General features: G+C 43.7%; 2 protein-coding genes across 2 annotated transcripts in view; both read left to right on the top strand.

Annotated features, from left to right (window-relative positions):
* The window catches only part of lsm5 (LSM5 homolog, U6 small nuclear RNA and mRNA degradation associated), a 160,048-nt gene that overhangs the window by 10,166 nt on the left and 130,985 nt on the right, over positions 1-18,897 (top strand). The window lies entirely within an intron of this gene.
* Positions 1-18,897, top strand: part of LOC117388166 (cadherin-20-like) — a 44,686-nt gene that overhangs the window by 4,170 nt on the left and 21,619 nt on the right. The gene's annotated exons all lie outside the window — the stretch shown is intronic.

Genomic DNA, 18,897 nt, shown 5'->3' with positions numbered 1-18,897 from the left:
TAAACACGAGGCTAGCGTATATAAATTGGAAAGTTTTACTCAAAACTCTAAACTACACACAGTCAATTACAAGTATAAGTTCTGAACACAATATCACAAAATACACAGAATACTTACATCTAAGGGACGCACACTATAAGTCATACATTAAGTTGCAGTGACATCTCATAGGAGGAGGTCTACATGTATGCCTATTGCTGAATGTTCAGCAGTTCCCATGGTGACCTAATGCACACATTAGCAAACTCAAGAAAAAACACAAAATGTATTTAAAGAGCACATTTTCGTGATCAGTGTTCATGGTCCTGTTGAGAAGTTTAATTTTCAACAAAAAAGTGAGAGTGGCTCACTGAAAAACTGTTGGCTAATGCTAGCTAGCTTGTGACTTATTATATGCGAGACACGTTTAACAGCAGAAATCAGCTCTGTAATTCTAAGTCAGTTCTTTATGGTCAGATTGTGTCAAAACAAAGCTCAGATTAAAGTCCAACAGATCCTCAGACAGAGCAGTGTCTCTAATTAGCTTCACACCCTCAAGGAATGTTTGTGACATCAGCTGCAAAGTATCAATATTGAAATAGCATTGTAAAATTAGCATAAAGAGCTTAGCATGAGCCTTTGCTCTGCTGTGTCCACTGTAGACAGTAAAATGAATGTTTCAGATCCATGTTGTTCCTGAGCTGAAACACAGAAACACCATTATCTTTAACACAAACATCTGAATTATACAGATGAAACACATCTATTATTTAACAAAAACACATGACGTTTGGAGTCAGAAAGCATCTCTGACTGACGGGCTGAGCGATTAATCAAATTTTAATCAAGATTCAGCCATAGCAGAAGAAAAATTTAAATCTGTCAACTGGACTAAAGTTTTAGTGTGAAGACGTGTGGCTGCTCATCCAAGAGGCTGCTTCAGCTGCTTCAGCTGCTTCAGCTGCTTCAGCTGAAGCAGCTCTGGTCAGATCACTGTGGACACTGCCTTATAACTATCTGAGACTAACACACCTGTTTGTTTACAGTTTGTGTTTGTAGACTAGGTCTAATGAGCTGCACTAAGTGTGCACTATGCCAGAGTCATATTTAGCATAATGGCTCTAGCGTACGAGCTAGCATATCGGCTAGCATACAGACATCAAATCCTCCAGCTGAGGTCGTCCTGACCAAGTAGACCCAGATCTGGAGATGGTCCCACTGCTCCTGACAGGTTTAATCCAGAGACACTGAAGAATGGGTCAAATGCAGAGGAAACATTTCCATACATGGACAGTAAAGTGTACCTTACCAGAACAGAGTTTGCAGTAACTATAAAGCTAACAGCAAATAGCATGCTAATGTGCATCTCCTGATTATCAGAGAATTGGTGGCTTTCAGATTGTAGAATGTGATGACTTCACTTCATCCTGCATGTGAACAAGTTGTTCAAATGCAGGTTTGTGTTGTTCAGAACAACATAAACTTACAGTTGAACAAGATTCATTTGAGCTGCTTCATCTGTGTTAAATATGACTGTTCTGTAGAATGTGGTGATGTCGTCTGAAACACAGCAAAGAAACGCTTTATAATTAGGTGCAGACAGCCTTAGTCTGTTTATATAAATGGACGTAGCTAACCTGCTAGCTGCTGCTTTCCAAATAGGAAGTGATCATGGGCACACTTCTGTCTCCATCGACTCCAATTCACTTTACATTGAAAAACCATGGCCCCTCTCTCTGTAACTGCTGCTGTCAGACTTTTCATTTTGGTCTTATTCGTACTGACCTGCTCTACATGATCCTGGTGATTATTTCACTATTGTGTCTGTAAATTTAGATATAATAATAACAGACAAATCCCCAAGGTTGCTCCCGCTAGCATTAGCGACAGGTTTGATTGACAGCATGGCTAAGCGCCCACTCCTCAATAAACCAACTGTGTGGGTGGGAAGGGGCGTTACCAGCCTCGCTCTACACTGGCTCTTTGGTTGCTATGATACTCGCTATTGGAATTCCAAATATGGCACTGTGCTTCATATTGGCCCCTATAACTGCTAACCTCACTGTGGGTGACGTCACACTCATTTAGTCCACTTTTTTATACAGTTGATAGACATAACACATCAGACTTATTCTGACCTCGAGAGCTGCTTATAATATATGTCTGTACTGGATATATATAACTGTACTACACATTTTGTTCAAATACATGGGAGAAATCAGGCAGAGGCCTTTGAACAGGCCATGATGATGTTATTTTGCTGGTTAAGCTAATGCATCGAGCTCATTTGAAGATCTTTTCATGACATGAGCTCTGACGTGAATATGGTCCATTATATCTCTCTGTATGATGTGTTTTGTACAAAAAGTTCAGAGAAGAAGCATTGTCGATTCACAATGTAAAAGGAACATACACACACAGACCTGGTTTTGTCCCAGTTTAGTCCTGGTTTAACCCAGGTTCAGTCCTGTTTGGTCCTGGTTTAGTCCTGTTTAGTCCTGTTTTAGTCCTGTTTTAGTCCTGCTTTAGTCCTGGTTTAGTCTTGTTTCAGTCCTAGTTTAGTCCTCTTTTAGTTCTTGTTTAGTACTGTTTTAGTCCCACTTTAGTATTGGTTTAGTTCTGCTTTAGTTCTGCTTTAATTCTAGTTTAGTCCTGCATTAATCCTCGTTTAGTCCTGCTTTAATTCTGGATTAGTCCTGTTTTAGTACTTCTTTAGTACTGGTTTAGTCCTTGTTTAGTCCTGTTTTAGTCCCGCTTTAGTCCTGTTTTAGTCCTGCTTCAGTCCTGGTTTAGTCCTGCTTTAGTCCTGGTTTAGTCCTGTTTTAGTCCTGCTTCAGTCCTGGTTTAGTCCTGTTTTAGTCCCGGTTTAGTCCTGGTTTAGTCCTGCTTTAGTCCTGGTGTAGTCCGGCTTTAGTCCTGGTTTAGTCCCGGTTTAGCCCTGGTTTAGTCCTGCTTTAGTCCTGGTTTAGTCCTGGTTTAGCCCTGGTCTAGTCCTGGTTTAGTCCTGCTTTAGTCCTACTTTAGTTCTGCTTTAGTCCTGGTTTAGTCCTGGTTTAGCCCTGGTTTAGCCCTGGTCTAGTCCTGGTTTAGTCCTGATTTAGTCCCAGTTTACTCCTGCTTTAGTCCTGCTTTAGTTCTGGTTAAGTCCTGGTTTAGTCCTGTTTTAGTCCCGGTTTAGTACTGGTTTAGTCCTGGTTTAGTCCCGGTTTAGTCCTGCTTTAGCCTGTTTAGTCCTACTTTAGTCCCGGTTTAGCCTTGGTTTAGTCCTGCTTTATTTCCCATTTAGTCCTGGTTTAGTCCTGGTTCAGTCCTGGTTTAGTCCTGGTTCAGTCCTGGTTTAGTCCTAGTTTAGTCCTGGTTTAGTCCCAGTTTAGTTCCTGTTTAGTCCTGCTTTAGTTCCTGATTAGTCCTGGTTTAGTCCCGGTTTAGTCCTGGTTTAGTCCTGGGTTGGACCATGTAATACCCATGTCATGTTTTACTCTTTTTAAACTCATTTGAATCAGAGCCGTGAAACCTGCGTGTCCTAAAACCAGGTCTAAACCCGGACCAGGACTAGGTCTGGATTTGGCCCGGGCCTTTGGCTTTTGTCTCATTTGTTCTGCTGATTATGAAGAACCAGACGAGGGGCTGGGACAGGGGGGAGGGCCGCCCGCCTTACCCACAAAAAGAGCAGTTTAGTGGGGAACAACGAGGAGGAGGAGGAGGAGGGCTGGAGGTCGGAGCTCACAAGCACAAAAGAGGAGGCACTGGTGTGGAAGAGTGGACTAAAGAAGATGGATAGAGAGAAGAGAGGAGAGAGAAGAGAGAAGAGAGGGAGGGAGCAGAGAGGAGAGAGGAAGAGTGGACTAAAGAAGATGGACAGAGAGAAGAGAGGAGAAAGAAGAGAGGGAGCAGAGAGAAGAGAGGGAATGGGAGGGAGCAGAGAGGAAGAGTGGACTAAAGAGGATAGATAGAGAGAGGAGAGGGGGCAGAGAGGAGAGAGGAACAGTGGACTAAAGAGGATGGATAGAGAGAAGAGAGGGAATGGGAGGGAGCAGACAGCAGAGAGGAAGAGTGGACTAAAGAGGATGGATAGAGAGAGGAGAGAAGAGAGAGGAGAGGGAGCAGAGAGGAAGAGTGGACTAAAGAGGATGGATAGAGAGGAGAGAGAAGAGAGGGAGCAGAGAGGAGAGAGGAAGAGTGGACTAAAGAGGATGGATGGAGAGAGGAGAGGAGAGAGAAGAGAGGGAATGGGAGGGAGCAGAGAGGAAGAGTGTACTAAAGAGGATGGACAGAGATGAGAGAGAAGAGAGGGAGCAGAGAGGAGAGAGGAAGAGTAGACTAAAGAGGATGGATAGAGAGAGGAGAGGAGAGAGAAGAGAGGGAATGGGAGGGAGCAGAGAGGAAGAGTGTACTAAAGAGGATGGACAGAGAGGAGAGAGAAGAGAGGGAGCAGAGAGGAGAGAGGAAGAGTAGACTAAAGAGGATGGATAGAGAGAGGAGAGGAGAGAGAAGAGAGGGAATGGGAGGGAGCAGAGAGGAGAGAGGAAGAGTGGACTAAAGAGGATGGATAGAGAGAGGAGAGAAGAGAGGGAATGGGGGCGGAGAGGAGAGGGGAAGAGTGGACTGAAGAGGATGGATAGAGAGAGAGGAGAGAAGAGAGGTAATTGGAGCAGAGAGGAAGAGTGAACTAAAGAGGATGGATAGAGAGAAGTGAGGTAGTAGAGAGGAAAAGTGGACTAAAGAAGATGGATAGAGAGGAGAGAGAAAAGAGGGAGGGAGCAGAAAGGAGAGAGGAAGAGTGGACTAATGTATAGAAAGAGGAGAGGGAGAGAAGGAGGGACAGAGGAGAGAGGAAGAGTGGACTACTATATAGAAAGAGGAGAGGAGAGGGAGAGAGGGAGGGAAAGAGGAGAGGAAGAGTGGACCAATGCATAGAAAGAGGAGATGGTGAGAGGGAGGGAAAGAGGAGAGAGCAAGAGTGGACTAAAGCAGAGGAGAGGTATAGAGAGAGGAGAGGAGAGAGGGAAAGAAGAAAGGAAGAGTGAACTAAAGAAAGAGGAGAGCTATAGAGAGCAGAGAAGGAGAAAGGGAAGAAGGGATGAAGGAGAGAGGAAGAGTGGACTAAAGCAGAGGAGAGGTATAGAGAGAGGAGAGGAGAGAGGGAGAGAAGAGAGGAAGAGTGGACTAAAGATGTATGGAGAGAGGAGGTAGAGAATTGGAGGGAGGGAGAAAGGAAGATGAGGAGATGAGGGGACGTGGTGTGAAAGAGGGGAAGAGAGGCCAAGAGAGAGAATGTAGAAAGAAGGAAAGAGGATGAGGAAGGGGGAGTAAAAGGAGAAGACAGAGAGACTGGTAGTGGAGAGGGGAGAAGAGGAGTGAGAGAAAAATAGAGAGGAGAGAAAGAGGATGCAGGTATAACCCAGAGACACTGAAGGGTGGGTCAAATGCAAGGGACTTTTAGGTTGCATAAATACACATTTGTGAGTTTTGAGTGATGAGTTTTGACCCTCGGAGGCCTCTGTAGTTTCATTCTGTGTTCTATTGTCACATTTGGAAAAAAAACAACAACAAAAAACTGTCAGACACGATCCCTGTGTTACTCTAAATGTTTACACTAACTCTGCACTCTATCAAGAGCGAAAGAACAGAAGGATGGACAGAGAGAGGGAGGAGAGGAGAGGAGAGGGAGGGAGGGGAGAAGAGAGAGGGAGGGGGAGGGAGACAGGGAGAGACAGGAGAAAAGGAGAGGGAGAGGAGTGAAGGAGAGGAGTGAAGCGAGTGGAGAAGAGAGAGGAGAGAGGGAGGGGGAGGGAGACAGGAGAAAAGGAGAGCGAGAGGGAGAGGAGTGAAGGAGAGGAGTGAAGCGAGTGGGAGAGAGGGAGAAGAGAGAGAGGGAGAGGAGCGAAGAGAGAGGGAGAGGAGCAAGGAAGAGGAGCGAAGATAGAGGGAGAAGAGAGAGAGGGAGAGGAGAGGGAGAGGAAAGAGAGGGAGAAGAGAGAAGAAGAGGAGAGGGAGGGGGGAGAGGAGGGGGGAGACAGGGAGAGGAGAGAGGGAAAGGAGAGGGAGGGAAAGAGGGAGAGGACAGGAATGGAGAAAGGAACAGGAGAGGAGCAAGATGAGAGGGGAGAAAGATGGAGTAGAGAGAGAAAGAGAGGAAGGGAAAAGAGGGGACAAAAGAAAGGGAGAGTAAATGTGGAGGGAGGGAGGGAGGTCCTCCCTCTCCCTCAACTCTCTCCTCCTCTCTTCTCCTCCTCTCTCTCCCTCTACACCCTCTCCTCCTCTCTTCTCCTCCTCCCTCTCCCTCTACACTCTCCTCCTCTCTTCTCCTCCTCCCTCTCCCTCAACACTCTCTCCTTCTCCCTCTCCCTCTACACTCTCTCCTCTCTTCCCCTCCTCCCTCTTCCTCCACACTCTCTCCTCCTCTACTCTATGCTCTCTTCTCCTCTCTTATCCTCCTCCCTCTGCCTCTACACCCTCTCCTCCACTCTTCTCCTCCTCCCTCTCCCTCAACTCTCTCCTCCTCTCTTCTCCTCCTCCCTCTCCCTCTACACCCTCTCCTCCTCTCTTCCCCTCCTCCCTCTTCCTCCACACTTTCTCCTCCTCTCTCCCCCTCCTCCCTCTCCCTCTGTCTCTCAGGGGGCGGGGCTTGTGTTTGTAAAGAGCGTTTAGGATTGGTGCTTGGCTCTGATTGGTGAGTGTGGTTGGTCAGAGACACACTCAGTATGACAGTGCTTTCTGAAGCTCATTCACTCTGAAACAGCACAGAAACAGCACAGAAACAGCACTGACTCCAGGAACAAGATTTTTTACAGGAAACAAAGTCCAGAATTTGAATTTGCAAAGGTAAGAGTAACTTTTTAGCTTTGCGTCAGATCTGTGGAAGAGAGAGTTTTTTGTCTTGTGTGACAATGGCTGAAGTTTGAACAAGTTTTTGACTTTGTGAAATTCAAATTGTGAAGAATTTATCTGTGATTGAAAAGCAGTGATTTGGGTTTTTAGGAATTTGGGGGGGGGGGGGGGGGGGTGTTAATGAGGTGAATTAATTTAGTTTTTCTGACTTTTATCTTCCAACTTTGCATTTTTGTGAAACTTTAGACCAAAACATTCGAGGAGCTGTTTAACATGTGATTTTGAGTACATGAAGTGTGACCCTCGATGGCTTCTGTACGCTTTTGACATAGACATCACTGTAAAACTCTGCGCCACCTGCTGGTCTCCATGGAGACGTTATTGTTTTGTCTGGAATGTTCCACAGTTTGACATTAAACTTAATCTAGTCAGCATTTATTCTATTACAGATGTTTTTATTGCTCAAAAACACACTTCTTACTGTGAGCGTGGTCCCCCCTCCACAGATCTGACCTGTAACTTGAGAGGATCATGTAGAGGTAGGGTTAACAGCACAGACAGGGGACACAGTTTTTCAGTAGGAAGAGAATTGGAGCCAGAGTCAGTGGAGCCTGAAGTGCGCCCATGATCACTTCCTGTTTAGAATGCAGTGGCTAGCATGTTAGCTATGTCCATTTATATAAACAGTCTATATACACAGATACACTAAGATAAAGCAGTGGGAGGGGCCAATGGTGCAGACTGGCAGCCCCACTTCTGTCAGTCTGTCCCAGGGCAGCTGTGACTGTAACAAACATGAAGTGAATAGAGAATCTATAGAGCTCTGAGCATCTTGAAAGCTGCTAGATAAATGAAAGACGGTTCTGTGTTGAGTTTGCATGTTCTGCCTGTGTTGGGGTGGGTGGGCTTCCTCTGTTTTTCCCATCAGCCTAAGTGTATGGTCACATGACTGGTGCCAGGCTCCTGCAGTGAACACCCAAAACACTCAAACTGCACGTGCACTGGATTCACTGGTTCAAACTTCTGTGGAAAAGTTTATGAGCTCTGACATAATCCCCTCTGCATACATGGGTCAAATGCACAGGTCAAATGCACAGGTCAAAAGCATAGGCCCAGAGAATAGGCCCAGGGCCAGGTCGGCTGATTCAGTTTCCACAGGAGATGACAAGGGAGGCTTTTATAATGGAGCCGAACAGCATGAATGAACCAAGTGTGTGATGGAGAGAAGGAGAGAGGGAGAGATGGAGGGGAGAGGGAGGAGAGAGGAGGAGAGAGGATGAGATTAGGGAGAGAGAGGTAGGGAGAGAGGGAGGAGGAGAGAGGGAGGAGAGAGGGAGGGAGGGTGGAGGAGGAGAGTGGGGGAGAGGGAGGGGAGAGAGGGAGGAGGAGGAAGGGAGAGATGGAGGGAGGAAGAGAGGGAGGGGAGAGGGAGTCAGAGAGGAGAGAGGGAGGTGGGCGAGAGAGGGCGTGAGAGAGGGAGGAGGAGAGAGGGTGAGAAGAGGAGAGAGGGAGGTGGGCGAGGAGAGAGGGAGGTGGGCGAGAGAGGGCGTGAGAGAGGGAGGAGGCGAGAGAAGGAAAGAGATGGAGAGAGGGAGAATTAAGTGGAAAATAAGGTAGAGAAAGAGAGAAGAGGATGGGAGAGAGGGAGGAGGAGAGAGAAGGAGAGAGGGAGAATTATGAGGAAAATAAGGGAGAGAAAGAGAGAAGAGGATGGATGAGGGAGAGAGATGAGAAGGTTGAGGGAGAGAAGCAAGAAGCGAGGGAGAGTAGAAAGAGTGGACAAAAAAGGGAGAGCAAGTGAGAAGAGGGAGGGTGATTGGGAGGAGAGAGAGAATCAAGACAAGGTAGAAGGGGCTGAGGGAACGAGAGGAAACGAGGAGGGGTAGAGGGCAAGACAAAAGGGAGAGGATGGAGAGTGAAGAAAGAAAGAGAGAGGATAAAAGTGAGGGAGAGACAGAGAGGGAGAAAGAGAGAGAGGGAAAAACGGGAAAGAAGAGGGGAGAGAGAGAATTAAGAGGAAGACAAGACAAGAGAGAGGACAAAAGGTGAGAGAGGAAAAGACACGAGGGAAAGGAGAGCAGAGGGAGGACAAAGGAAGAGATAGAGAGAGGGAGAAGATGGGTTGAGAGTGGAAACATAGATATGGAGACAGAGAGAGAGAAGAAAGAGAGAGGGAGGAGGTGTAAACATGTAAAGTAGATTAGAAAACAGACTGATGCAGAGACTCAGCACAAACCTGCTGAACCAGGAGCAGCTGCATGACCAGGATCACACAAGGGGGTCAAACGCAGAGGATGGGTCAAATGCAGGTTTAACCCAGAGACACTGAAGGATGGGTCAAATGCAGGGGACATGTGTTCCTATCGGTAAAATGAAGTAGAATTTAACCTTATTGAGAGTACTGCCTATTTACAATTTACAACAAAATGGGTCTGTGGGCTGCATTTGACCCATAGCCGCTTAATTGATGATAGGTCCTTCTATATATTTTTGATAGAACTGGAGAAGGCTGTTTGATTCATATTGTTGTGTCCTTGGGCAAAACACTTAAAGGGGGCAATTATTCAAAATAGATGTATTGTTTTAGATGTCATTCATGCATGTTTGAGTATTTTAGCAATCTCCCCCGGACTCAATTCAAACCTTCCTTAGCTGTAGTTAGCTGTACGAGCTTGTACAAGGCTCCGCCCACAAGCCTACATCACCCATTCTCCCACACGACAGTTCTCCCTAAATATACAAAAACATGATACAAAACTGTATACAACAACTTGACAAACCTGATGTGATGTGCAGTAGTTTCATTAGTGCGGTGCAGCTGATTGTGTTGTGATAGTGCTCTGAAGGGGGAGGGACTTAGCACAGAGAGCAAAGGCAGGGGAGGCTCAGAGCATTAAAAATGAAAGTGAAACATCTTAATATGTTGTTTGTTTGTTTGTTTTTTATAACATAGCATTTTCAAAACAGTAAAAGGACACACGGTGATCTAAATATGTTATGTGTTAGCAGCTAATACCCCAAAATACCCCCTCTTTAATACCCCATAGAAGTCAAATACCCCCTGTTTAATGCCCCAGAGAAGTCAAATACCTCCTCTTTAATACCCCGTAGAAGTTAAATACCCCGCTTTAATACCCCATAGAAGTTAAATACCCCTCTTTAATACCCCACAGAAGTCAAATACCCCTCTTTAATACCCCACAGAAGTCAAATACTCCCTGTTTAATACCCCATAGAAGTCAAATACCCCTCTTTAATACCCCACAGAAGTCAAATACTCCCTGTTTAATACCCCATAGAAGTCAAATACCCCTCTTTAATACCCCATAGAAGTCAAATACCCCTCTTTAATACCCATGGCCCAGGTTGAAAAGGAGCTTGTTAGATGGATGATATTTAGTATTTTCTGTAGCGCAGACTCAGTTTCAGCTGTGCACAGATGTGGTGAAGCTTCTTTAAACCAGATGTGCTCAGACGTCAGCGTTGAACCCCAAACCACTGCTTCAATCACTCCCACTTAAGTCTGGCTCAACAGCACGAGGGCAGAGGCTGTGCGGTCAATCAAACGCCATCTGCACATTAAAGACAAAGGAGAGGCCAGACCGCAAGATCAGGACCGGGACTGAACCGGGACTAAAGCAGGATCTAAGGAGGACTTCAGATGGTCCTGATAAGAGCAGAGGGTGATGAGCAGATCCGGCCCGTACGCTGAGGCAGGACACTGGCACGTGCTTTCTTCTAAATTACTACAGTCGTTCGTTTAAACATTGAATTTCCTGAAGTTTGTGATGAAAGTGGCACAGAGTTCGCCCTCCAACCAGAAGGTAGTTGGTTCAAACTAGTAGCAGTAGTAGTAGCAGTATAGTTGTTGTAGTAGTAGTAGTAGTTGTAGTTGTTGTAGTAGTAGTAGTAGTTGTAGTTGTTGTAGTAGTAGTAGAAGTAGTAGTAGGTGATGAAATGTTGCCTTAAAAGATAGTAGTTTTAGTAGCAGTAGTATTTTTGGTAACAGTAGATTGTAGTAAAGTATGACTGATTAATGTTGTTGCCTGAAGAGATTACATATAAGTAGAAGTAGAAGTAGCAGTAGCATTAGTAGTAGTAGTAGTAGTGGTAGTAGTAGTAGTAGCAGCAGTATAGTTGTTGTTGTAGTAGTAGTAGTAGTAGTAGTTGTTGTTGTTGTTGTAGCAGAAGTAGTAGTAGTAGTTGTAGTTGTAGTAGTAGTACTAGTTGTTGTTGTTGTAGTAGTAGTTGTTGTAGTATTAGTAACAGTATTAGTAGTAGTAGTAGTAGTAGTAGTTGTAGTAGGCATAGTAGCAGTAGTTGCTGTTGTTGCTGTTGTAGTAGTAATAGGAGTTGTAGTAGTAGTAGTAGTTGTTGTTGTAGTAGTATTAGTAGTAGTCGTAGTAGTAGTAGTCGTAGTAGTTGCAGTAGTAGTAATAGTAGTAGTAGTAGTAGTAGTAGTAGTAGTTAGTATTAGTAGTAGTCGTGGTAGTAGTAGTAGTAGTAGTTGTAGTAGTAGTAATAGTAGTAGTAGTAGTAGTAGTAGTTAGTATTAGTAGTAGTCGTGGTAGTAGTAGTAGTAGTAGTAGTAGTAGTAGTAGTAGTAGTCGTATAGGAGCCATGAAGATTTACTTTGTTTTTTGCCAGAGCAATTTACTTTTATGAACTGAGAGGAGCTCAAGTCCTGTGGTGAGGTTTAAAAAGGGCATAGGAGGAGAGGGGTGGAGGGGAGTGGGGTTCAGATAGAGGGGGAGGAGGAGAGGGGTGTGGGTGGGAGTGGGGGTGCAGATAGAGGGGGAGGAGGATGAAAGGGGTGAGGGTGGTGGTGGTGGTGGTGCAGATAGAAAGAGAGAGGGGGAAAAGGAGGAGCTGGGGTGAGGTTTTCCAGCACACGACCGGCGCATGTGGAGGGACACATAATCAAAACCACATCCCAACAAACCACAGCAGATGGAGGAGGGAAAGTAGCAGTAGCAGTAGTACTGGTAGTACTGGTAGTAATGGTTGTACTGTATTTTGGGGTCTTTGGGGGGTGGTTGGAGAGGCAGTAGTAGTGGAAGTAGCAGTAAGAGTAGCAGCAAAAGTTGCAGTAGTAGTAGTAGTAGTAGTAGTAACTGTAATAGTAGTAGTGGTGTATTTTTGGGTGGTGGTTGGGGAAGCACAGTACTCCTCCTGCATCCCACAATGACACACTGCAGCTGGGCACGTTGAAAGCCAAAGCCCCCTGTAGACTGGAGGAGCGATGGAGAGATGGAGAGATGGAGAGTGGTTAATAGAAAGATTGGGTGTGGGGTGTTGAAACCAGCTGTGTTGCGGTTTGAATCCCAGTTTAGAAAGACCAAAAAGGGCAGGTCTGATCCAGCGGTGCAACATATGAGTACTGCATGTGAGTACTGCATGTGAGTACTGCATGTGGACCATATGTTACTACTGTGTAAGGCGTACTCTCACCCCACGACGCATATACTGTATAAGCGGCTCTTCAGGTCAAAATAAATCTGCTGTGCGCTGTCTGCATCTAATCTAAAGTTTTATTGTCCAAGAATCAGGAAGTGTGTGTTAGCATGCTAGTTGTTGTTTAGCTAATTTGACTTTGGTCTCTGAAAGTTGTGAGCAGTGCTTATAAACTCATCATGGTGAATAATTAGGATGCTCTGAATGCATAAGGTCAGTGAGGAGTAACTTTGCAAACCGTTGTGTCGAGAAAAGGCACCGTGAACAAATGATAAAGGTTTAAATGATTTTCTGTCTATATTGGAGTGTGTTGCTCAAGGGTAAAGCAGGGTAAGGCTTTTGGATTAGTAGTGAGGGTCAGACGGAGCAGAGTAGAGGGTCAGATGGGGCAGAGGATGCAGAGGAGAGGGTCAGATAGGGCAGAGGAGAGGGTCAGAGGAGCAGAGGATGTTTGTAGTTTGACCAAGTAAATAATTATTGCAACTTTTACCAAACCCAAAACTTCCAAAATGTCTCCAACCCCAAATTTAAACTGGCTCTTTCTGTTCCACTTTTGTTTTTATTTAGTAAGATCCCGTCTGAATCTCCCACTGTTTAACTAAGTCCCGAAAGATTCTCCCCATTAAAAGTTAGTGCTGCGATCATTTGATTTTAATTATGTGTAAAGTAGTAAATAAACATTTGCAAATTACAAAACCTGAGTTTGCCGAGCGCGCCGTCACGGTTGGGACTTTTTCCACGCAAAGCCAAATGATATTTTTCAGAAAGAACTGCTGTGTTTTGCTAATGCTACTTTATTCACAGCCTCATTCCCAAGCCCCCAGCCTCTCGCCTTTTCTATTTCCAACCGCGCCGAATCAATTGTGGTTAACAAATTAGCCATGACTTCTGGAGAATGGCGAGCGGACGGGGGAGGGAGGGCTAGTTTCACGCGTTTTAAGGGGGCGCCGGGAGTTTTTAAGGCGGTATGGCTGAGTCTGGGAGGTTTCTTTTGACTGCAGAGGTGAGAGGAGCCCAAAGACATGACCACTGTGAAATTGAAGCTAAATAAAAGAAGCAGAGGAGAGAGAGAGAGGGCACAGGACGGTACCACACACCCAGAACGGCACTCCAACCCTGGGCACGATTCACAGCACGGTGGGAACATGTCTGGAGGATCTCTATGGAAACTCAGATCATTATTTTAAACTGGTGAAATAGCTGATTGGACACAGTGTTAGAGATTTATGATTTGCTGAAAAGTTTTGTGACTTGTGTGAACGCTAAAAAGTCTTTATCCACTGTGACAATCTATATGTCCATTAGTATAATCGTATAATCGTGAATTCTGGAGGTTCTTTCAAATGAGGCCTGTCCATATACTGAGAATGAAAAACTTAAGAACATCTTTATTAATAAAACACACACTCATTACAGTGGACCCTCGATATATCACGGTTAATCTTTCGCGGTCTCACTGTTTTGCCGATTTTTTTTGTGCAGTTTTACATGCTTTTTTTTTTTTTTGCAGTGGTTGAACGTACATTGTGTTCTGCGTCCTGATTGGCTAAGGGACTATAGACCATTGTCCATCAGTCTCCTCCATGCTGTGTCTCCTGTACAGTACAAATTTGCAAGTTTTCTCCCCGACAAAACCCACAATGTCGATAAAACGTTCTGCACTGATAGATTTCAGAAACGCTTTGGACTCGTTAATGCCTGTCTGAGAAAAGTGTGTAAAGTGTGTGGTGAGGGGTTTTACAGCAAAAAACATATAGAATAATCGTAAAATAGGCGGATGGGCGGATTTCGCCCCACTGTACACATAGACCTTGCTTTTCTCCATGTTTATGTTATTGCTTGGCTTGGAATGTTAAACAGCATGGTTTAAATTTTTCTATCTCATTGGAAACAATCACGTTACAGGTCAGATCTGTGGAGAGACCGTCCTGCTCTCAATAAAAATGCATCTTTTTTGAGGTTTAAAAATACATTGAAAACATGAATTCTTACTAAGTCATAAAAACACATGTACCGTAATTTCTGGACTATAAGTGGTACTTTTTTTTTCTTTTCATAGTTTGGACAGGGGTGCGACTTATACTCATATGTGACTTATATGTGTAATATAAGTCGCATCTGAGTATATAATTTCACATTATTATTATTATCATTATTAAGCTTTTTTTCCTCTTCTTTTTTGGCGCGACTTATAGTCTGGATAATACTTGAATAAATTCAAGCAAAGTCAGTGTAATGCCTCACTGTGGAACATTCCTGGCAAAGCAGCTACATTTCCATGAGTCAAGCAAATGCCGTTTCCCTCCACCAGAAAAGTTCCATAGTGCAGCTTTAAACATGTAATTTATCTTCAAACTCTTCAGCGCTGACACATCTTTAGTCAAAACTTGAATCATCTTTATTGACACCATGCGACGACAATACCCACCAGCTGCTTTTTTTCCTTTTATTTAAACAAGTGAGACGCCATAAGACACGCTCCAACGAAAACACCAACCCATTCATTTAGTTTCACTATACGCAACCAGCCGGGAATTTAACCCTCAACCAGCTGCTCCTGCCTTTAAACAAGTAAAGTCAAAGCATGGGGGGGGGGCATGTCGACTCATTAGAAAGTACAAAATGCTGCCAAATGCCAAGACACAAGCTAGAACCTCTTCGGGGGGATGTGGGCGGGGTTTGGGTGGCTGAAAGAAGGACGGGGCAAGGAGGTCAAGTGGCAGCCATTTTGTTTAGCTAAGCCATCAATAGATACTTAACACATGCGCACAAAAGAGCAAGTGAGGAGAATACAGATTGAAATAAAGTACGCCCCCTGCCTATCCTTGAGCCTTTGTGTACCTTACAACAAAGATGAACTGAGTTTGAGCAGTTGGAGTTGGACAATGCCCCGCGATGACAAAACATAATGAAGTCCCAATACTCCCTTATTCTCACGTAGGCCATTGAAGCTGTCATTTGGGGGTTTCTTCTCAGTAAATCCAGCCATTTTGTCCACGTCTTGTTGCGGCTAATTGAAAGGAGGGGAAGCAGGAGCAGATGTAGCTTGGTCGCGGTACATAAAAGACGAATGCTAATGTTAAAAAGCAGAAAAGTGGCGTGAGAGGCACGAGAATAGAGAATCGATACGGACAAGATTAAGGTTTAGAGACAAAAAGAAACACAGCAGTCATTTCACACATGTTTGTAGCAGGAGACATGGAAGTGTGGACACGACACTTAACACAGGGACATGGACTTGTGGACACGGCACTTAACATAGGGGACATAGACCTGTGGACATGACACTTAACACAGGGACATGGACCTGTGGACGTGGCACTTTACATAGGGGACATGGACCTGTGGACACGACACTTAACACAGAGGACATGGAAGGGTGGACACAACACTTAACACTGGATTATTTTTTATTTTTTTAACAGGATTTTGTTTAAAGTTCACATTTTAAACACAGATGAGCTGTAGCCTTTTCCAACAACATGAATTCTCATGATATTGAGTTCTGCTCTAAATGTGTTGTGTTAGCATCAATAAAGACTATTTTGTTTTTGAAAACATGCAGAAGGTAAGAGCTTTGTTCATCTGTAAAAGGGGACACATGTGCTTGTCTCTCACCTGGATTTAACTAAAGTTTGATTTGTCGGCTTGTTCTGCTGTTGTGGCACTTCGACCAATCAGCACGAGGTATTTGTTTGAATGTTACGATCATTGGCCCTGAGCGTTTTCAGTGAGAGTCGTCTCAGATTGATGTGTGGAACTCTATTCAGAGGGATACACATATCGATCTGGTGAGAGCCGGGATAGAAGAACTGACAGAAAGACTGAAATATGAACTGACAAACTAATACAAGAATGACATTTCAGAGCATGTTTGTACAGATCTAAACTACAGGGGGAGCAGTTTTACACAGAATAAAACAGGAGAGTTTGTTGTCTGCGGAGGAAATGATGGTAGTTCAAAAATTGCAGCCTTTGTGATTTGCTAATCCATGCAAATTGCAATTTCGTTTTGATTAATTTTGCAGCTTTATTGAAAATATATAGGGCCTAAGCTAGGGCTCTGAGGAACACCTTGTTCAGTTGTAATGTTTATATCATTGTTTTTATTGGCGCTGCAGTAGTTTAGTGGGTCTAGCGCTCTTCTCTAATAGTAAACACTTCCTGGGTTTAATTCCCAAAAAACATGCACAATAAGCTAATCCTCCAGCAAACCCAGCCTGCACTGCTCCTGACAAGTTTAACCCAGAGACACTCAAGGATGGGTCAAATGCAGACGACACATTTTCCAACTATAGCAAAGTCAGTATGAACTTGTAAGCTGCATTTTCTGATTCTCAAACCACAAACGCACCTGGTTTCTGGCTCTCACAGACAGTTGAGGGCTCTTTCTTCTGGCCTTATGATCATTTTACAAAATATCCTATTGGTGAAAGAAAAAATACTCCATTATAGCAAGTATAAAGTTGATACGGCACCTTTAATGCACAAGTTAAACTTCTCATTTGAAAGATAAAGCTAAAATATCACATTTACTACAATTTAAACCATGTAGATGTTTTTCGCTGCAGAGTTGAGAGGCGCCTGCACAGAGCTAAACTCCACACTGAGACCAGAGCAGATGTGGTGTGAACACTAACACATATTGCACTGCGCTCTTCACAGCAGACCACAAAAACATGGACAAAAATGAGCCAAAACACAGAAAGAAACATGGTCAAAACATTTTAAAAATACACCCAAAGAAGACCCTTAAACATGGATAAAACATTTAAAAATACACCCAAAGAAGACCCTTAAACATGGATAAAACATTTAAAAATACACCCAAAGAAGACCCTTAAACGTGGATAAAACATTTAAAAATACACCCAAAGAAGACCCTTAAACATGGACAAAAGTGAGCCAAAACAGAACAAGAAACATGGTCAAAAGATTTAAAAATACACCCAAAGAAGACCCTTAAACGTGGATAAAACATTTAAAAATACACCCAAAGAAGACCCTTAAACATGGACAAAAGTGAGCCAAAACCGAGCAAGACACATGGTCAAAACATTTAAAAATACACCCAAAGAAGAGCAGTAAGCATGGCTTGTGTCCGAATGTTCACACTATTCTTTCACTCCATTTTTAGTGCTGTCTGAATAGCACAGAAAAGTAGTGCGCTCAAAATTTCTCACAATGCACCTTGAAAAGTAGTGCACTTCGGTGGTCACTCGGCGGGTCAGTATAGACCACAGTGCATTGTGAGAGTGGGTAAAACAACAGCAGACAGAGACTGGCCTTTAATTGGACACTGGTGCTGGTTTATGATACTGCTGATCCTGATTATGAGCAGGAAACATGGAGAAAATTCTGTGTTTACAAAGGTTCATGTCTTGTGTCGGGGGTAATGCTAATGCTAATGCCAAATTTGGATATTTTGAAGAAATAGTTAAATAACGCCACAGACAGAAATAATCTACCTTCACAAATAATCAGGTTGTCTTTACTACAAATTAATTTAATGTTTTGATAAAAGTTAGCATTAGCATTAGCACTGACATACAAAGATGTGCTTTTGTAAACAAGTGTCCTCTGGTGAAGTGTTTAACTTGTCGTCAGTGACATCCACCTGCAGCTCCCTGTCCACTGCCTGACCCTAACCCCTAACCTCTGACCTCTGACCCCTGACCCACCCACAGCTCCCCGTTCACTGCCTGATCTGTCAGGATTGAGTGACTTTAGCGCGACTCTTCATAAACTTCATAGACATTACATTAGAGTGGAAATGGCCGCTGCCGTTGTGCACAAAGTCAGGGTTGATGACACTGTAGAACATTCCAGATAAAGCTGCATTTTTATGAGGCGAGGCTTCTGGTGACACACCCTCCACTAGAAAAGTTACATATTGCAGCTTTAAGCAGCACATACATAAGAACTATAAGAAGACATAATATACGTAATAACTATATTAATACACATTATTATAAACAAGAATCAGACTCAGCCCTTATTTCTTCTCACATGAACATTGTGACTGAAGTTGGCATCGTTTGAATGATTCTCACTGACAAAGCTCTCATTAGAACAACATTGTAATAATAGAGACAGGAGACAGGAGCTCCCACCATGAGCGACCAGGAGGGGGCAACGGTGTCCTTCAGAATGTCATCAAATTTACTGTTGGTCCAAAATTGTTCCTCCATCAACAATTTTTGCGATCTCCTTTTTTATGTTGTAAAATGATGCTTAATTGGAAGAAATGTGTTTTAGAAAATATATGGCATTTTCCCTATTGGTTAAAGGTGCACTATGTAACTTTTTTGTCCAAAACATCTTCTCCATGAAGAGGATATTGTTTTGCCTGGAATATCACTCAGCATGGTATGAATCTTATCTGTCTCTATAGATACAAGCAATAGTATGGAATATTCTATGCAAAGCAATAGCATCTCCATGGTAACAAGCAGGTAGTGGACTCTCCATCAGTAAAAGTTGAAGATTGCACCTTTAAATGTATTTAAATTGACTAGAAATCCAGTGTCTCAAAACTCAAAACCCAGTGTTTGTTTTGTGTTGGACGAACATAAAAATATGAAAAGGAAATGGCCAGTTCTTAATAAACCTGTTTTATTGTCTGTATCGAGC

Source organism: Periophthalmus magnuspinnatus, chromosome 20 (genome assembly GCF_009829125.3).
Source record: "Periophthalmus magnuspinnatus isolate fPerMag1 chromosome 20, fPerMag1.2.pri, whole genome shotgun sequence".
NCBI lineage: Eukaryota > Metazoa > Chordata > Actinopteri > Gobiiformes > Gobiidae > Periophthalmus > Periophthalmus magnuspinnatus.
Note: the sequence above shows the minus strand (reverse complement) of the source record. Positions and strands in the feature narration are given on the sequence as shown.